The 19,619-nt window shown below is 38.4% G+C and overlaps 1 protein-coding gene across 1 annotated transcript in view; it reads right to left on the bottom strand.

Moving 5' to 3' along the window:
- The window catches only part of LOC144221075 (3',5'-cyclic-AMP phosphodiesterase 4D-like), a 504,391-nt gene that overhangs the window by 444,147 nt on the left and 40,625 nt on the right, over nt 1-19,619 (bottom strand). The window lies entirely within an intron of this gene.

Here is a 19,619-nt window from a genome sequence, read left to right as displayed (position 1 = left end):
CTACAGATGAATCTGTAGAATGGCATGAGAGCCTATTACCTTACCTCGCTTCCCAGGAGACACTAAGAAGGAGACTCTCTATTTTGAGTTTTGAAGAAAGAGCAAAGAGAATATCATACTAATATTCAGCTGAAATGGGGCGTGACGTACATATTCACAAGGTATATTTATTTGCATGTGGGCTGAAATGCCTTTTAGCAAAGAAATCATTCTAAGGAAAAGGAGATAAAGCAAACAGGCTTGACTAAAACACGAAAATGCTGACATTATAGATGTAGGCTGACATTGTAGGAGCAGAATGATTCTAACAACAGCATGTATTCTATCATTTGGATTTCTTCTATGTTTCTCAAAATACTCATGTCTGAGATTTAGGGAAAAGAATAACAGTGAACAAGGTCTGAAGGAGTTTGTTTTACCAAAATGATTGAAAAATCTCAGAGTGCAGAACTGTGTGAATTACACATACAAATACAAATACATTCAAACAAACTACATATACTTTAAAACACACACACACAAAACACAAGGAAGATGGCTTCCAGGAACACAGCACCTGTGCGGGTCCCTGGAGCAGACCAGCCATCAGAGGTACAGGAACCCACTGGTTCCCCTCATACCAGTGGAGACGGACCTTCCCCAAGGTCTTCAGCAACCTGCACTGATGGCCTCACCAGGCTGAAAGACTTGTTTTGAACATGCATGAATTCCCCCTAAAGACTTAATGACACTAAAAGGGAGATACTCTCAGGGAGGCCAGAAATCCCACAACAGCAAGGTATTGCTAGAATCAGAAAATCTGGTTTATTACTGCTAACAATATCCCAAGGCACAACTTGGAAGACCCAAAGGGCACTGAGACACAAAGTCTTCTTCCAGGATTAAAGAAAAAGCTTCCCTGAGGTTAAAGAAACATCCACAATCACATGTGAGTTGCTAGGATAAATATGGTCTCTTGCAGTGTGTGTGGATGATTTTTAAGGCAGTGGGGGATGGTGGGAAAAGGTGATGCACAAATGTGAAGTTCTCAGCTTGTATACCTCCAGGAACTTAGTCACCCTTCTTGATTGGTTATAATGCCGAGCATTTTATAAGTTCCCAGAAAATATGAAATTGTATTACTCACCTAGAACCAATTGAAAAGTGGACAGAAATAATATAAACTGAGAACTAAATATTCCACACCTAGGGAGAAAATAAAATCCAACTAAAAGCTGTGGGAAGCTTATACACTCTCAGAGAAAAACTCATTCAAAATATTTAATTACTCAGTATTTAATGAGCACTCTTAGGGGCAACCAGGGAATAGTTAGCGGCCCCCAGTGAGCTAGTAACTCAATGTTTTTAAATTAACAAATCAGTCAAATCGAACAAATCATGGAAATGACCTGATAAGATCTGATGAAATAATCAAGTTTTTAACAAATTTGCCTTGACATCATTTAAAGACTTTCCTATAGAAATATAGTAAGCAAATCGGTTTAATTGAGAAGTGACTGCTGATGGTCTGGCCCTTCTCAGCCTGTATACTTGGGAGGCACCATGGTCTGGCTAAAATGAGCCTCGAAACCAAATAGGCAGAGGTCAGGATTTCATCTCTCCAAGGGCATTCTGTGTGGCTTTCAGCAAGTTGCTTAACCCTTCTGGCCTTTTGATGAGATCTACAAAAGGGAGATAATAATACTCACCTGTGTTTGAACTTAAATGAGCTAATGTGTATAAGAGAGTGTCCAGATGAATGCTTGGCTCACATCACCACCACCACCACCACCATCCTTCTGCTCTTAATATCAAATGGCAAGTAACAACAATTCATTCTTATTTTTTTTCCTTTCAATGTGCCAAACTCCCTCAAATAAGACAGACCTAGGCAAAAGTACTTTCAACTAAGCAATAATGAATAATGTATCAGTTAAGGCTCCAGGAGTAAATAGACAGCACACTCATATTAGAATCCTTTAAGGAAGGTTTGGTAAAGAGATTATTTAAGAAGATGATGGTAGGGTAGAGGAATCTACAAAGGATAAGTGAAGTTCTTGGAACTAGCAAAAATGGAGTTTCTACCACCCACAAAAGGGAAAAGGAGATGGGTAGGTCGCTGATATCAAGGAGAAGAGTGTCACAGAGTGGGCTGCCTTGGAAACGGTTATTCTCTGGGACACAGCTAGCCTCAGGTGACCCTGAAAGGAAGGAGATAAGGACTTGAACATGATCTCATCCTCCTCTGATCTCCTGCTGGGACTCCCCACTGGCCAAATGCAACAGAGCCAGAGGGCAGAGGAAGCTGCTGTTGTCCACTTCACTGGTCACCCTCCCAGGGCAGAAGGTGTCCTAGAGGAGAGTGAGGAGAGCAAAGCAGGAGGGGACGTGGGAGACAAAGCACACAAAGGGGATCTGCAACCCAGGAAGAGGATCGCACTCTTCTGCTCATTTCATCATAAGAAAAATATTTTACCTTTAATCCTCCCAATAAGCTCGTGAGGTAGATATCATTATTGTATCATTGCACAAAGGAGGAAATCAGCTCTAAGGATCAAAATGCTCAGTAAATAGTCAAACCAGGATTCAAACCTGATTTGTCTGACTCCCATGATTTTGTCCACACTGCCATCACGCTTGCTGTCAATATCATGAACCAGTGAATTTTAGTGATAAATAAATGGTAACTTCTGCAAAAAGCAAAGCTGTGCCTGAAGCATGTTTGATTTAAAAAAATGGTTTACTCTCAGGAAGGCAGTTATCTTAGTTCCTACAAATTCCTCGCTCAGCAAAGATAATGCCATGAGACAGCAGAAACGGTTGTTCCCTCCAGGTGCACTAAACAGAAAACCAGGTGAGAGAACACTTGCACATGCAATTCCATTACTATGGGAGTTTCCACATAAAAGTTAATTAGGGAGAAGGAAGAGTCAGCTCCTGCAGTGAGAACACGTTAAAATAAAAAGAGAGGAGTTAGATAAGAGACATGGTGCTGGAACGCTTAGAGACAGAATCTGAGCTAGCGCACCTGTATAAATTCCGCTGCTCTGATCAAATGATAAGGGAGTTAAGACAGGTTCTTTCCTAGAGATTAAGGACTTAGGGAGTGGAAAAAAGCCCTGAACTGGGCATCAGAAGAAATAAGTTCCACTTTCATCAATGTGTCATACATACAACCTGGGTGGTATTTAGAAAATCCCTTCTCTTTTTTCCTTTATCAGTGGCTTGCTTCTCTGTAAACAGGAGATAACAGTATCTCCATAACCTACCACATGGGGTTGTTATGGGGATCAATTAGATAGTGTATCAAAAAGTTTTCTGGAATCTATAAAGTTCCCTGCAGACCTAAGTTGCTTCTATTCGGCTAAACATCAAATGTGCCAATGCACAGTGACGCCCTACATATGAGTGAAAAGGTACTAATTACTTGCAAATGTGAGAAAGACTACTCAATATATTCTATGTAGTTCAGAGGAGTTTTTTTTTTTTTACTCTTCACTTCTTTTGCAACTATTATATTTTCTCCTATATAGTAAGTCATTTCATGAGTGACTGCTGAGTTATAAAACCATTCAGATGTATTAATTTAAAAAAAAACTGTATTGGAGGGGTGACTTCGTGGCTCTGTCAGTTAAGTGTGTGACTTCTGCTCAGGTCATGATTTCACACTCTGTGAGTTTGAGGCCCACGTCAGGCTATGCACTGACAGCTCAGAGCCTGGAGCCTGCTTCAGATTCTGCATCTCCCTCTCTCTGTGCCCCTCTATCACTTACACCCTGTCTCTCTCTGTCTCTGTCTCTCTCTCAAAAATAAATAAACATTAAAAAAGTAATAATAAATAATAAAAAATAAATGTATTGGGGATCATGTCTGTGCCAGGCATTCTGCTAACCTCTCAGACAATCACCAAATTTTCTAGATTCAGAGAAAGATGGTTTGGATGCATATGCCTATGCATCATCAGAGGATAAGCATTTAAGTTTGTCTCCAACTTAGTCTCCTCAGCACCTCAGCAAGATCTATTTTTCTGGGACTGTATTAATTAAACATCGAAATGAAACCAAGATACACAGTCTCTTTCCTGGATTAAATTCTAACTCAAAAATAAAAATAAAAAGATATAGCACACATTAGAAAAAGGAATTCTGATCACTATAAAAGATAATCCAAAGAAGTACAATAAAAACAGACTCAATTTATCAAGGACCATCCACCAAAATATGTACAAGCAAGAAACCAGGAGGCAGCAATTCAAGAACTAAGTTCTCAAAAAGTTAAAAGAAAAGAAGCATATGAGTAAGAAGCAGATTTTTCAAGCGGAAGTTTGGGTTAATCCCATAGGCTGTTAAGTGCCCACTAATTTTACCCTGTCTGCACAGAAGATAGGTAACATGGATACTTGCCCCAGTGTCCTTTGGCTAAATGTGTACAGAGGCAAAGAAAGTCTCTGATATTTCCTCATACCTTCTAAAGATATAAATTAAGAGAAAGGACTCTTTCTCTTAAGAGAAACGCCTGGGTTTCTCTTAAGGCACACCTGGGTGCCTCCGTCAGTTGAGTGTACAACTCTTGATTTTGGAATACATCGGATGGTGACCACAGAGTTTGCCTGCTATTTATACCTTGACTCTTTTCTCCAGTGTGCCCTGTGAAAGCTGTCCCTTACTGAGCTCTGGCTGCAAACTATGTAATCTGAGATCTAGAAAGAGCTCGTGATACAAATAAGGAAACTGAGGTACAGGAAGGCAAGTAATTTGCTAAAAGTCACAGGACTACCTGGAAGAACAGAGGAATGCTGCCTTACACATTGATTTTCTAAAACTCACTCCACAGGGCAACTCAGAGGCATCTTTCGGTGTGCCCAGCAGAGTTCAACGACTTAGCTCTGGTTAAGTTATACAATCTGTTGATAACACAAGGATGGCTCTGTATAGTTAGGCGGCAGTTCAGGCTTTGGAGGAACCATTCTGCTACCTCATAGAAGCCAGGATCTCAACCAGAGGGGCCAGGTGACTTGTGATGTACACATTTAATATGTCCTCATCTCACACTCTATGCCCTGACCACAACCCACAAACCCTCCACCCTAGTTTGAATGGTCTGATCCTTCCAGCAACTGTGACAAGTTCATTTCCTCTCCTACCCCTGAACTATTCTATTCTTCAAAGTCTAGCAGGTCTTTCTTTCTAATGACAATTGACACTGCAATTCACCTAGCTTTCTACTTTTTCTGAATTCCAATAATAAAGGCTATATTGTACCATGATATCATCTGCTATCTTGCCCGCTGTCCCTGACTGTTTTATGGGTTTAATCTTTGCTTCCTCAACTGTGAGTTGAGTAAGGCACATTATAAAGCCTTTTCCATACTACAAGTTGTATCATTATAAAATACAAGTTACTACAGTTGAAAGCAAGTCATTACCGTTCTTTTGCCTTCTCCATAAGGCTTATCATAATACTGAACCCAGAGAAACCACTCAATAAAATATATTAAAAGTAGAAGAATAAGTTCATTAAAATCATTTTAATAGGTGGAATAAAATTTTATCAAAATGTGGAAAATATTCAGTTTTAATATCCAACAAAAAAAATGAACATTAAAATCCCAAAATTTCTGTTTGTCTTGCATACAAATTAACAAAGTTAAGGTTTTTTTAATAAATTACATGAGGGGCGCCTGGGTGCCTCAGTCAGTTGAGTATACAACTCTTGATTTCAGCTCAGGTCATGATCTCACAGTTCATGGGTTCGCGCCCTGTGTTGGGTCCTGTGCTAATAATGTGGAGCCTGTTTGGGATTCTCTCTCTCTGTTCCTCCTCCACTAATATGCACACTCTGTTCTCTCTCGAAATAAATAAACATTTAAAAAATTAAAAAATTAAAAATTCTTGGTAATGCTGTATATATGATGAACCATGTTTTTCATATATTGCTTAAGAGCTCTCTTTAGAAAGAAATTTGCTAAGTACCAGAAGCTATAATGGTGCTATTTATTTTTACATATTAATTCAGAAAAGCAACCTGAAATATGGCAAGTGCTTTATATGCAAAGGTGTTCACAGCAATGCTACTTATACTAATGGAAATTTAAGAACAATTAGATGTCCAATCGTAAGGGAATAGCTAAATAAAATATGAGAAAACTCATAATATACTATACAATAAAAATATGTATTGTACAAGATATTTTTAATTACATGGAAAAACAATTCTGCTATAATGTTAAATGACATGAGCATGATTAAAGTTGTGGGTATAGCATGTTCCTATAAAAAGTTATATGCAAGGAGCACATGTACCCCAATGTTCGTAGCAGCGCTCCNGATGTGGGGGGGAGGGGGGGATGGGCATGGAGGAGGACACTTGTGGGGATGAGCACTGAGTGTTATGTGGAAACTAATTTGACAATAAACTATTTGTAAAATAAATAAATAAATAAATAAATAAATAAATAAAGTTATATGCAGAGAAAATACTGGAAAGAAATATAGAAAAATATCAGCAACTGTATTTAGATTTTAGTATCACAGATATTTCCACATTTCTTTCTATATTCCTCAGCTTCTTAAATGTTCAACATTTGGAAAACATTAACACTTAAAAGTCAAATTAAAATAAAGTACTTGAGGGGCACCTGAGTGGCTCAATCAGGCATCTGACTTTGGCTCCGGTTATGATCTCATGGTTCATCCGTTCAAGTCCCCTGTCAGACTCTGTGCTGACAGCTCAGAGCCTGGAGCCTGGTTCAGATTCTGTCTCCCTCTCTCTCTCTCTCTGCCCTTCCCCCACTCATGCTCTGTTTTCCTCTCTCAAAAATAAATAAACATTAAAAAAAAAGTACTTGAGTGAATTTGTAACAAATCATTAATCCTCTCTTCCTACTTCAAAGCATCTTTTAAGTGGTAAGCTTTTGTTGGTGTGATTGTTTTCGGAGTTTAGTGGATTCCATGTCCATTCATTTGACTGTTTGCTTTTGTATGCCCAACTTTGCTATTTCATACAACATGCCAGAGTTAGTCTTTTGAGAATCAATAAACTGGGGAAAAGGTTAGTTGCAAAGGTCTGGCTAATATTAAGTGATCGCTCACTAACGACTCTGCTGTTTCTTCCTCTACTTGGGTGTCAGTTGATCGCTCTTTTTCTTTTGGCCCCAGTAATGGTGACTATCACACACACACACACACACACACACACACACATTCAAGCTCTGCTTCACCTAGAAAATCAGTTACTGGGGTTCCCCATAGGCTAGTTTCCAGTAATACAAAACAACATATGGAATTCAGACAAATGCAAATTAGGAATCCACAAATAAGAGATTTGGGTTTTGTAGGGCCAACAAGAGCTCAAACCACAAATTGTTTTCATTTGCCTCACAAATTGGGAGAAAAGCATGGGTGAGGAAATGTGTGTCACAATGTGCAATAAAAATATTCATAAAATAATAAATGAACAGTTACTTTTTAGCTTAGATTAATTTCAACAATCTTTGTACCTTTTGAATGATTTCAAGCCTCTTCCTAATGTCTTCCTGAACATCTATCAAACACTCCATCTCAGCTTCCTATCTAACCCCATCTCACTTCCACTTATCTCCTTGAGAAGATGAGGTGTGTCTTCTCCCATGTAGAGTTATGTCATCTACCTACTCTCTACCTTCCATCCCCCTTTCTGCTCTAGCTGCCATCTTCCCTGAAACTCTAAATATTCTTTTGAGTCTCTTGTCCAGTTAAAAAAATTCTTCCTTAACCCTATATTCTATCCCCTCCAAATGTTATTCTTTCTCTCCATAATGAGTTGATGTGAAAGAATTGTCTATACTTTCTCCACTTCTTTATTCCTACCTCCACCCCTCGTACCCCCTCACACCACTACAACCTAGTTTTACCCCTCTACTCTTGAACATCCTTATCTAAAGATTCTAGACCACCATAGTGCCAAATATAATAAACACTTTCCAAATTCTCTGACTAGACCTCCCTACTATAAAATTGTCCCTTGTTCATTCTATAAACTCTCTTCTCCCTTGTCTTTTGTGATTTCACTCTCTGCTGGCTGATTGCTTGACATCTTTCTACTTCATGTAGTCTTTTTCTGTCCACCCCTCAAACATGGGTGATACCACTGCTCTTAGTCTTTATCAGAGCTTCTCAAACATGAGTATATATCAAAATTAGCTAAGGAATTCCATAAAATGCAGATTCCTAACCCTCCACTAATGAATCAGATCCTCCAGGATATGGAGGAATTACTTTTTTTGTAAGTTTATCTATTTATTGTGTGAGTGAGTGAGACAGAGAGAGAGAGAGAGAGAGAGAGAGACTGACTGATTGATGGGGAGAGGGGCAGAGAGAGAAGAAAAAAGAAAATCCCAAGCAGGCTCCACACTGTCAGTGGAGAGCCCAATGCAGGGCTCCAACTCATGAACTGTGAGATGATGACCTGCATCAAAATCAAGAGTTGGACGCTTAACTGACTGAGCCACCCAGGTGCCCTGGAGGAATCTGCTTTTGACCAATTCTCTGTATGATTCTCAGAAAGCTTTCAGAGCACCCAATGGTTGATTGTCACTTGGGACTTTCTGGTCTACTTAATACACGTGGGCAGTCTATTCATTTTCATTGTTTAGTCTATGTATGCTAGTAACTTATATGTATGTTAATCATATAAATACATACATATATATGACTTTTCCTGAGCTTCAAAATTGTACATTTCAACAACATTCCTTAGAAGATCCATAAGCGTCTCAAATACAACATGCCCATATATATATATATGAACTCAGTCTTTTTTCTTTCTTCAAGCTCAAATATGTTCTTCCTCTTATTCTCCCCCTCCTTCCATCCCTCCCTCCTTCTCTTTCTCTCTCTCTCTGTACCACCATTCCCCCTGGGGAGTCAAGCCAAACTCCTGACCTCTTTCCACACCCTGATCACAAATACTCAATCAGTGATCATATCCTACTAGAGTATTTGGCAAACATTCCTCAGCTCTATCTTACAGGGTCAGGACCACTAGGTCCTTTCAAGTTTTTATCTACACGATTTCTGTAGGTACCTGCTAATAGAGCTCCTTGACATCAATACTTCGTACTTGTCCCTCTACACGTTATACTTTACTCGTTATATTGAACCATTGGTAGCTGCCCACATGCTCCATGATATTTCCCACTTCGATGTCCTTGTCATACAATTTTTCCCCTTCCTCTTTCCCATATCCACTTTCTTCCATCTTTACTTGGCTACTCCTGCTTCAAGGGTCAGTTGAAGTGTCAAGTCCTCCTTAAAGAGTTTCCTGATTCCTCAGCATCCCCAGTCCCATGCCCATTGCCAGCCTGAACCAATGCCGCTCATCTCTCCTTCCATGAATGTCTCCTGGATGCCCTCAATAGTGTTTTTGCCAAATTATACCGAAATGGTCTCTGTCTCACTGCCACTGCCATCCTGAAATCTAAGACTCTTGAAGGTAGAAAACATTTCATGTGTGTGTTGACAATCACAACTGAGCATATGCTCAATATATCTTTTTACTGAATTGTGCCAAAATGAACTGCTTCCCTTGACTAGAATTACAAGAAGGAATGCACATCTTGTCTCTAGACTAGGAAAATCAAATACTTTCTTTTGTAGTTTATATGCATAAAAAACCATCATCTTATTCCCTTCTCCTCCCACAACAGTCCCTCTTACTCATTCACCAGGCATTTACTAGGCACCTGAGGTATGCAATGAACTGTGCCAGGGTCGAGGGCTACAAAGATAAACATGACAAAATCTCTCTTCACAAGAAACTCACAGACTAGTGGGGGAGAGAGAAAGACAGTACAATGCACTAAGTGCTCTGATGGAGGCTCGGAATAGCTGCTGTGGGACCCAGAAGAGGCAGAAAGTGATTCATACACCTAATGCCTTCAAAGCCTATTCTGAGTTATTCTGCTCTTATGAACACTTTGCTTTAAGTTATTCAAATGCCATCTCAGAGACTAATGTTTTTCCCCAAGTAGAGGGAAAGCAACACAAAAGCAGGGACTGGCAGTTCCTTTCATCTCTTTTGCACAACTGGTCAGATCTCTGTCCCTGCAGACAGGTGGCTGTAGAATTCCACACACAGACAGTGGTGTATAAATGCCCGGTGAATGAATACGTGCAGGTGAGAGCCCTTACATAAGAGAACACAAGACACTTTTGATTTCGGTATCAATTTGTTATAAAACAATCGACATTTTGGAAGACAGAAGTACATCATGTGGCTCCCAAGGTAACCCAATTCTTCACTTCCAAGGGTATGGATATGTGAAAATTTCAACACTCACCTTGACCATTATTTCAAAATAGTCCAGCTGAGTCATTTACCAGCAAATAAATTACATTTCTTTTTGGATTCCATGCTTGTGGCCTCTCCTCTCCCCTCCCCACACCCCCAAAATAATTGCAGCTCTCTAAAACACAAGTTTTCACCATAAATAAAAGGCCAGGGACTTTGCAATTCATCTCTCACAAATATTGAGTCTTACTTGAGCATACCTTGCTCTGGTGTGAGATCCCTGCTGCAGTGAAGAAAGTTACAACAGAAGCTTCTTTTCAACAACTTTCCTAACTATATCCCTCCCACTCCCTCATTAGGGCGCCCTTCCAGGCCCCAGCAGTGGGAGGTGACTAGAGTAGTTTTGTTGTGTGAATCATAGGACAGCATGGTGAGTAGTCTGCTGGCCTGAGGCCAAGATATAAGGAGCCTCTGGGATGTGTCATCACCAGCTAAGTTATAAGAGATCCATTGAGAGCCTCAGGACAAAAACCCCTGAGTCATCAAGAGGGAAAACAAAATGACGACAAGACAATCCCCACAAAATCTCCCGTTTAAGCTGTTACTATCTACAAAGGAAGGTGGAGTTCACTGAAGCTTTGAGGTTTTTTTCTTTCTCAATACTTTCCTGTCCCACATGAGATTCAAGTAAAAGCCTACCATATGAGTGCTACTGAATTTGAGAAGTATGTGAATGGTATTGTCATTGAAGGCTGTGGGATATATGCATAGACAGGGATTCTACAAATCATAGTCGGTACTTTCCAACATGAGATGAGCTCAGTTGCAAAGATGAACTATTCCAACCCACTGGTTAAAACAAGAAAAACATTATATCGATGATGGATCAACTGATGATAGGGAAGTAGGTAGGGAGGTAGGTGGGTGGTAGGTAGGGAGAAGATAAGAAAGACAGAGAGCGGGAGCTGAGGAGGGGACAGAGAAGAGGAGGGAAAGAGAGAGATCCAATTCATAGATCCCGGATTCTCTTATGTATACAGCTTTCTCAATCTGAGCTGCAGAAGCAAAACTGTCATCTCTAAAGTAATGTAAGCCAGATGTTTGCAGAACTTCCTGTTTAAACAAACCTACCCATTTGTACTTTAGCTGCCTCCATTTATCAATGGGTAATGAATCATCCTTATCTTCCTACAAAATCGACATAGTGAAGAGCTCCCTTGAGAAAAATTACAACACTTACTTTAATAAGTTACTATTGGCCTACTAATACTATTATTCTGGATTACATGGTATACAAGGAGAATTAGAAGAAAATAAACCAGCTAAAGATAAAAAGACAGTGGAACAGTTAGTCGGCAGAGGCTCACTCAGAGCTTACTTAAGGCAGGTGATGAAAGTTTTTCTAAGGAGGCTTCAACAGAACTTCTATCCTGACACCAAGTAACTCAGTACCCTCAGGCTATCATTTCTCCCTGATTAACAATTGCTACCCAAGGAGTCCTACCCTGCTGCAGACTACACAAACAGCAGAAAAACAAGGCAGAAAATGAAAACATTCCACGTTAACTGAAAGAAACATAAACAAGGAAATTAACACAACCAAGAAACCAAAGACTAGAAATAAACCCCAAATTTCTCAGTTCTCCACCTCTTAGAAAGTGACAACCCATTTAGCATCCTTCAAGGGAATTAGCCCACTGTGGAGCCTTCATTAACACAAACACAATGAAAACCATGCATGCCCCTCTGTGGCAGCGAAGGAACAAATTTTTAATCAAAGTTAAAATGCTGCTGTCTTTTTATGTTAAAATTAAAACAACAGCAGAAGAGAAACTGGGTAAAGAATATGAATTTATTTTTCTGCTCAAGAGTTTCACTATTTGACCACTCCATGATGTGCCTTACTGGTAAAAGGCCACCAAATCAACCTCTATTAAGGCAGAAATTATAATACCCTTCTGCCAGGGGACAGTCATTTTCAACATACTCTTTCTCTTTGCTATTCATCATATAGATGGGAGACAGAATCAAGTCAACCCCTCAGTAGGGTTCCTTTTGTTTTTCTAACTGTTTTCATTTCTTTTTTTAGTTTTTTAATGTTTATTTATTTTTGAAAGAGAGAGTGAGTGTGAGCTGGGGAGGGGGCAGAGAGAGTGGGAGACACAGAATCCAAAGCAGGTTCCAGGCTCTGAGCTACCAGCACAGAGTCCTAAGTGTGGCTCAAACTCATGATCATTAGCTCATGACTGAGCCACCGAGGTGCCTCTAATGGTTTTCATTCTTGAAGAGGTCTTTAGTTCACTCCATTTCAAAAGAAGAGATTTTAAGATATCATCAATAAGTGTTTATTCAGAGAAGAAAAGGAAAAGAACAAAATGAATTAGTAGAATATTAGGAATTCTGGAATTTCCTGATTTTGTGACCTTGAGGAGAGTAATATAACCCTCTTGAATGTCAAGTTCATGGTCAATATATATGGAACTATTGAAACCATTCCTGCAAGGCCACAGTGTAGACTTAATGAGGGGCTGAGAGTCAGCACATACTAAGCACCATAACTGCGTGAAAGAAGGTGTTCCCTAAAACATTAACTTCATTTCACTCAGTTTACCCTTTACTTGAGTAAGCAAGTATTGGTTTTTTAGGAAGCTCAGAGTTTACTATTGTTGCAAAACTGTTTCATTAAAAATAGACTTTTCCCAGGGTTATTATTCTTCAGTGTACCTGGCACAGATTGAGGATCCTGTCCTAATTCTCAGGACACTCAAATGTAGTGCAAGGCAAGATTTAATCTTTGCTTTCTGTGTCCAAGCCTAAGCTCTTCCACAGCCTTTTCTAAGGTCAAATGGACATTTCAAATCTTACTTTCAGAGGTTTTAAATCCTTTTCACTCTGATCCTTGCTTCTTCAAGTACTCGTTGAATGAGCTTTAAAATGAACTCCATCACTCTGCCAGCAAGAAGTTAATTGTAAAACCCACTCTCAGCTGCTAGCACAGAGCACCTCTCAAGTTTCTCAGCAAATCTCAAAGCCCCTGAGGGTACCAAAAGGAAAAGCAGAGGACCCTGACTCACAGAAGAGAACTCACCTCTGTTTAGCATGATACCCATGATTACCCAATAGCTGTTCAGAGCTTGGCTGCTCTAATGAAGCCTGTGCTGAATCACTGCCATTCACGTAAGTACCCATCTGGCACCTGAAATTAGATTTTGGTCCCTTTTCATTTATAGTGGTGATGAGTGATGGAGGTACATAACAGGAAAATCCCTCAAAGATTACTTTGCTAATAGATGAATTTCTTAGTGGAAATGGAAAACGGCAGTTTCTCTTCTAAGAACTGGGGAATCTTTTATCACCCAATGGTTTATTAGCTCAATTTTTCAAAAGGACAATCAAACTTGGGATGCTGGAGTTTTATCTTTAAAAATCTCTTTAATTCACTGAAGAAGTAATATAAAGTAAAACATAGAAGTTGCAAAAGAAAATCAAATTCAATGTCTGAAATCTAAGTAGCCAAGGACAAGAAATTTGGAGTAAAAAGGGTATTTAAGTTTCTAGATCATCTGAAAATAATGCCATGACATACCATGCTGTGTCATATCAAAGGTATGGTTATTAGTCATTTTTTTCTCAAATATTACTTGGGAAAGAGCCCCTTAGACCACAATAGCTAGAATTATTAGTATTTTGGGGTGACACTAGTTTATCATTCATATTTAGCATAATCGCTCTATGACACTATCTCAATGTATTAGAATATTAGTATTAATTATATTAATAATTATAATTTATTCTTGGCTATTCAGCTTTTAAGGACCAAGACCATCCTGGCTCTGTTACTTATTATGTGACTTTGAGCAATTTACCTAACCTCTCTTTCTAACTTAGTTTTTTCTTTGTAAATTAGAACTACAATATCCTGATTCACACCTCTGTTGGAAAGAATACAAAATTCAGAGATAAAGTGCTGGAAACTGTGATAACATATAGTAAGCAGGCATTAAATGTGAGGCATCATCATCCCATTTCTTTTTTAATCTTGAGAAATCATTTGTTTACAGTGAATGCACAGTAAACATATAATGGAGACCACTGTTTTGAAAGTAATAATCCAACACATTTTTTAGTCCTTCTAAATCATGTTGCCTTGAAGATATCCCACACTCATTAAATCACTTACTTTAGTCTGATGAAGGAGGAAAGAAATTACTAAAACAGCAGCTATGCTGAGGTAAAAAAACCAAACAAACAAACAAAAAAACTATCCCATTTTAAATTCCAGAAGGGGTATATTCCCACCACTGAATTTCCTCATACCAACATAGGACAGAAATACTGTTTCAGGCAGAATGGGAGTCTAAGATACCACCCAGAAGGCTCCCTCATGGGCTAAGTGACACTAAAGGTAACTTAAAACTCCCATATGCCCTTAGCAGGAAGGGGGATTGGCTGACAGTGCTGGCTGGAGAGCTGGACGGTGATGGTTTAGAAACGGTGCAGTGACACTAAAGATGACAGTTGTCAGGTGGATTTTCCTAACTGGGGATGAAATAAGAATCCCAGCCAGACTTAAGGAGACTTAAGCTGACTTACAACTCCAGTAAGGGTTGGGTGCCTGCCCAGTGGGAAAGAGAGCTGAGTCCCCTAAAAGCAATTCTTGTTCTGTGCTCATGGAAAGAGGACAGAACAAGAGCATTAAACCAGTTTTAGGGAGGCCAGAAGACACGGACTATATCACTGCAGAGATGAATGATACAAAATCACTCAATTGAAAAATGGCTTATGAACCAAAGTTCCCTTTCCCCAATGCTATGAGGACAATAATAATTTCATTATTATCATTACAAACATGTACCAGGCATTTACTGTGTGCCAAAGCAACATTTGAATTACTTAAAATATATTAACTCATTCAGTACCCATAACATTCTGTAAAATTACTACCGTTTTGATGCCTAATTTGTAGATGGGGAATAAAGGAGACACAAAAAGTTATACAACAGTCCAAGATGTCACAGCTAGTAAACTGTGAATTCAGGAAACCTGTTTCATCCTGTCCCCAAAAGGCATTTTGGTTTTTAGGGGAGGGGCAAGAATTAATTGAAAAGGATAAACACAATCGTGATCTAGAACTAAACTTTGAATTGAATACTTTCCCAACAGAAACCATTCTAATGCCTTAAAGAATGAAAATAAACGTGTTTTTTCTCACCTTTATCAGTGGGAAAAGCTGTCCTAGAGACAGAAGACTGACTGCAGGAAATAAACCACAGTGTTTATATATCTAAATTATACTGAGTTGGGGCCCATGGGTGACTCAGTTGGTTGAGCATCAGACTCTTGATTTGTGTTCAGGTCATGACCCAAAAGTCATGGGATCAAGCCCCATATAAGGCTCCACTCTGAGCATGGAGCCTGCTAAAGATTCTCTCTTTCCCTTTGCCTCTCTAAAATTTAAAACAAAAAACAACATAGCGAGTAAATAATGACCCTATAATAGATGTTAGTCAATAGAATTACACCAAACTTTCAATATAAAATGGAAATTTCACTCTATTTATTTCAATCTCTTTGCTCCCAAATTCACTTTGAAATTTTAAATTTTTTTAAAATTTATTTCTGAGAGAGAGAGAGAGAGAATGAGCACAGGAGGGTCAGACAGAGGGAGATACAGAATTGGAAGCAGACTGCAGGCTCTGAGCTAGCTGTCAGCACAGAGCCCGACATGGGGCTCGAACCCACGAACAGTGAGATCATGACCTGAGCTGAAGTCGGACGCTTAACCCACTGAGCCACCCAGGCAACCCCCAAATTCACTTTGAGGCAACCAAAGAAGTGTAGCAATAGGAAAATCAAGCAAGGGTGCCATCAATTTAGGAAATTTCCGTAAAACAATCAACAGAACCCAGACTGTCCACTAGTCTATAAATTCTAGGATGTGAGACCAATTTAGTAAGAAGAAATCTAATGATAAAATCTGTCGTTATCAGCAGATCAATGAAGAATCCGCACTAAAAATGTGAAAAAAGCTCAACATCGAATTCTGATTTTTAGGCGTCATAAAAGAGGAATATAAGGCATACCTTCCTTAAATAGCCAATGTCTTGCTTAGTGGTGAAAGATTGGAGACGTGTCCATGACAGTCAGGAGCAGGAGAAGGACACCCACACCCACCCATAGTTAACAGCGTGTTTCAAGTGCTAGGTGATAAATACAACAAAAGAGTCATACATATTAAAAAAGAGGAGGCAACTCTATAATTATGTTCAAGAAATTAGAAATTAAAAATCAAGGTTTAGTAAGGTGATTGATTACAGATCGATAGTTTCCTAGATCTAAACCACTGGAAATGTAATAGATACCAAAAAAAACCTTTAAAACAATAAACATGAAGATTTTTGGATTTTGCTTGCTTGTTAAAGCAGAGGGCATATATATATTAAAAAAAAAAAACAACTACCATTTTACTGAAGAGCATAAAAGGAGACAAGAAAAGAAGTAACAGGTTTCTGAGGAGGAAAGAACTATAGTTCCAATCAAAACCACATTTTCCTATATATTTCCATTTAGATTTTTTATTATAGAAACATTCACAAATACACGAAGGCGAGAAAATAGCAGACCCCAGTTACAAATCATACAGCAAACGGTATCAGTGTTTTTCCCATACTGCTTTTTCTACCCTCAACATGCACTCCGCTCAGTCTCCCTGCTTGTCTAATTTATAATGGCATCTAAAGAAACATCTACATTTATCTAGAAAATTTCTGAAAAACAGTAATAATGAAGGAAGGCTTTCTATGATACTTAATTTATCCTGGCATCAGGATATAGGAGAAACCACTGGAAGTGATAAAAGTAAAAATACCCAAGAGATAGAACTATAAGAAGAATTTGGTATTTGATAAAGGTGATATTGTAAGTGTTTAGAGCATGGGTTAATTAGTCCTTACATTGGGGCAACTTGATAATCACTTAGAAACAAAGCCTAAGGCATAACCTTCCTATCATAACACAATAAATCCCACATGAATTCCAGGTATGATTGTAAAAAATGAAGCCATGGTAGTACTAGAATAAAATACTCATAAATATTTTATTTCTTTAAGGGTAAGGAAGGTCTTTCTAAGCATTATATATGTCAGATTCACTGATAAGTGTATAAACTAAGAATATAAGATTAAATTAATTTTGAAAACTAAAAAATATGTATCAAAATCCTTTTACAATATAAAATACAAACCAGGAAAATCTCACATATTTTAGGGATTTACAACAGGAAGAACTCTTAAAAGTCTCTAAGAAAAATATTTATTCGACGGATACAGGAGTGCTGATTCAAAGGGGCACATGAACCCCAAAGTTTATAGGCGCACTATCTACAATAGCCAAAGTATGGAAAGAGCCCAAATATCCACTGACTGATGAATGCATAAATAAGACATGGTATATATCCACAAAGGAATATTACCCAGCGATCCTAAAGAATGAAATCTTGCCATCTGTAACAGCGTGGATGAAAGGAGACTCTATTATGGTAAGCAAAATAAATCAGTCAGACTTATTACAGAGAAAGACAAATATATTATTTCACATATATGTGGAATTAAAAAAACAAAACAGATGAACATAGGGGAAGGGAAGCAAAAAATAAGATAAAAACTGAGAGAGAGGCAAAGCAGAAGAGACTCTTAAAAACAGAAACAAATTGAGGATTGTTGGTGAGAAGTTGGGTGCGGGGATGGGCTAAATGGGTGAGGGGCATTAAGCAGGGCACTTGTTGGGATGAGTACTGGGTATTATATGAGCACTGGGTGATGAATCACTAAATTCTATTCCTGAAATCATTAATACACTATCTGTTAATTAACTTGGATTTAATATAAATAAATAATTTAAAAGTATGTCCCAGTAGAAAGGCAAATTAACAAAAGGTGAATTAAAATTTGAAATTAATATATAGAAAAATCAACCTCACTAGTAAACAATATACAAAACAAAATAAGGGGATGTCCTATTTTGTCCCTCAGATGGTACATTAAAATTTAAAAAATCACACTGAGTGTCAGAGCACTCATTTACTGCCAGTGGGAATATAATGAGTACAATACTTCTAGACAGGTATTTGGCAAATGTATCAAAGCCTGAAAAACATGTATGCTCTTTGAATCAGCATGAGAAAGAGATCCACAGATGTACTTTCTAAGATAGTGCTCAAAGCATAGTTCATAATAAAAAAAAAAAATGTGAACAAAGTAAATACCCAACAATGGAGGATTATTTTAATTAACGTTGCTGTAAATATGTAGTGGAATATTATGAGGCTATCAGAAATAATGATGTAGATGTATATTTAAAGATGTTCATGATAAACAAGTGAAAAGCACAGGTTACAAAACTGTATTTATACCTATAAATAGATCCCATTTCTATGCATATACGTACATAGAAAATAATCTCAAAGAATATACATCAAAATATAACACAGTTTAGCTCTGGAATTATGGAAGGTTTTCTCCTTTTGTTTCTGTGCCTAATGTAATCTAACTTTTCTACAGTGAACATGTGCTATTTGGGAAACATAACAACAAAGTATGCAGAGCTGTAGCTTTAAGTATAGCTTGCAGCTGAAGGCCAAAGGTGTAGGAAGAAAGCGTGATAATGGAATTCTTCAATCAGGATTGGGTTGATGCTCCTAATGTGAATGATGACGCAGACTATCCATGACTATCAGCAGATCATGTATTTGAGATTGCTAACTCACATGCCCTCGCTGCTACGCAACATGAAGCAGACTTTGAAATTCAAGCATCATTCTGAAAATCAAGTATCATGTAGAAATTCAAATTTATGTCCATTACAGTTAGTTCTCACTATCCACAAAGTTAGCAAATGCAAAGTCTCTTAAAAATAATAGATGATGGACATGTTTATAAAAATGCACAATTTTTTTTAACTTGCCAATTATTATTCTTGAAGCAAGCATTAGTTTACATGTTTCGGATACAAAGCTTCATGGACTTAGCTGTATACAAAAGTACTTGCCAACTCATTTCTCTGTAAATTCTAAGAAGACAGCAACCATATTGTTTTACCTGAACAGGCAAGGAAGCTTTCAGGTGCCCCACAGCCTCCCTCACAACCTGCAAGATCCTTGATCACCTCAAGCCTGGCCCCGTGCTATGCCCGGGAGCAATCCGATTCCCAGTCAAGAGAAATTTATAGAGTTCTACATTCATGAGCACACAGAGAGAAAAAGAAAATAAACATTGGTTGAGGGGCAGCTTCTTCTATAATTAGCTTATACCTATTACCCAACTTAGTTCCTCAAAATCTGTGGAGGGGGGTGGCATTTCCCTCATTCTGGAGAT

Source organism: Crocuta crocuta, unplaced genomic scaffold, assembly GCF_008692635.1.
Source record: "Crocuta crocuta isolate KB4526 unplaced genomic scaffold, BGI_CrCroc_1.0 scaffold91-1, whole genome shotgun sequence".
Lineage (NCBI taxonomy): Eukaryota > Metazoa > Chordata > Mammalia > Carnivora > Hyaenidae > Crocuta > Crocuta crocuta.
This window is presented reverse-complemented; position numbering and strand designations above follow the sequence as displayed.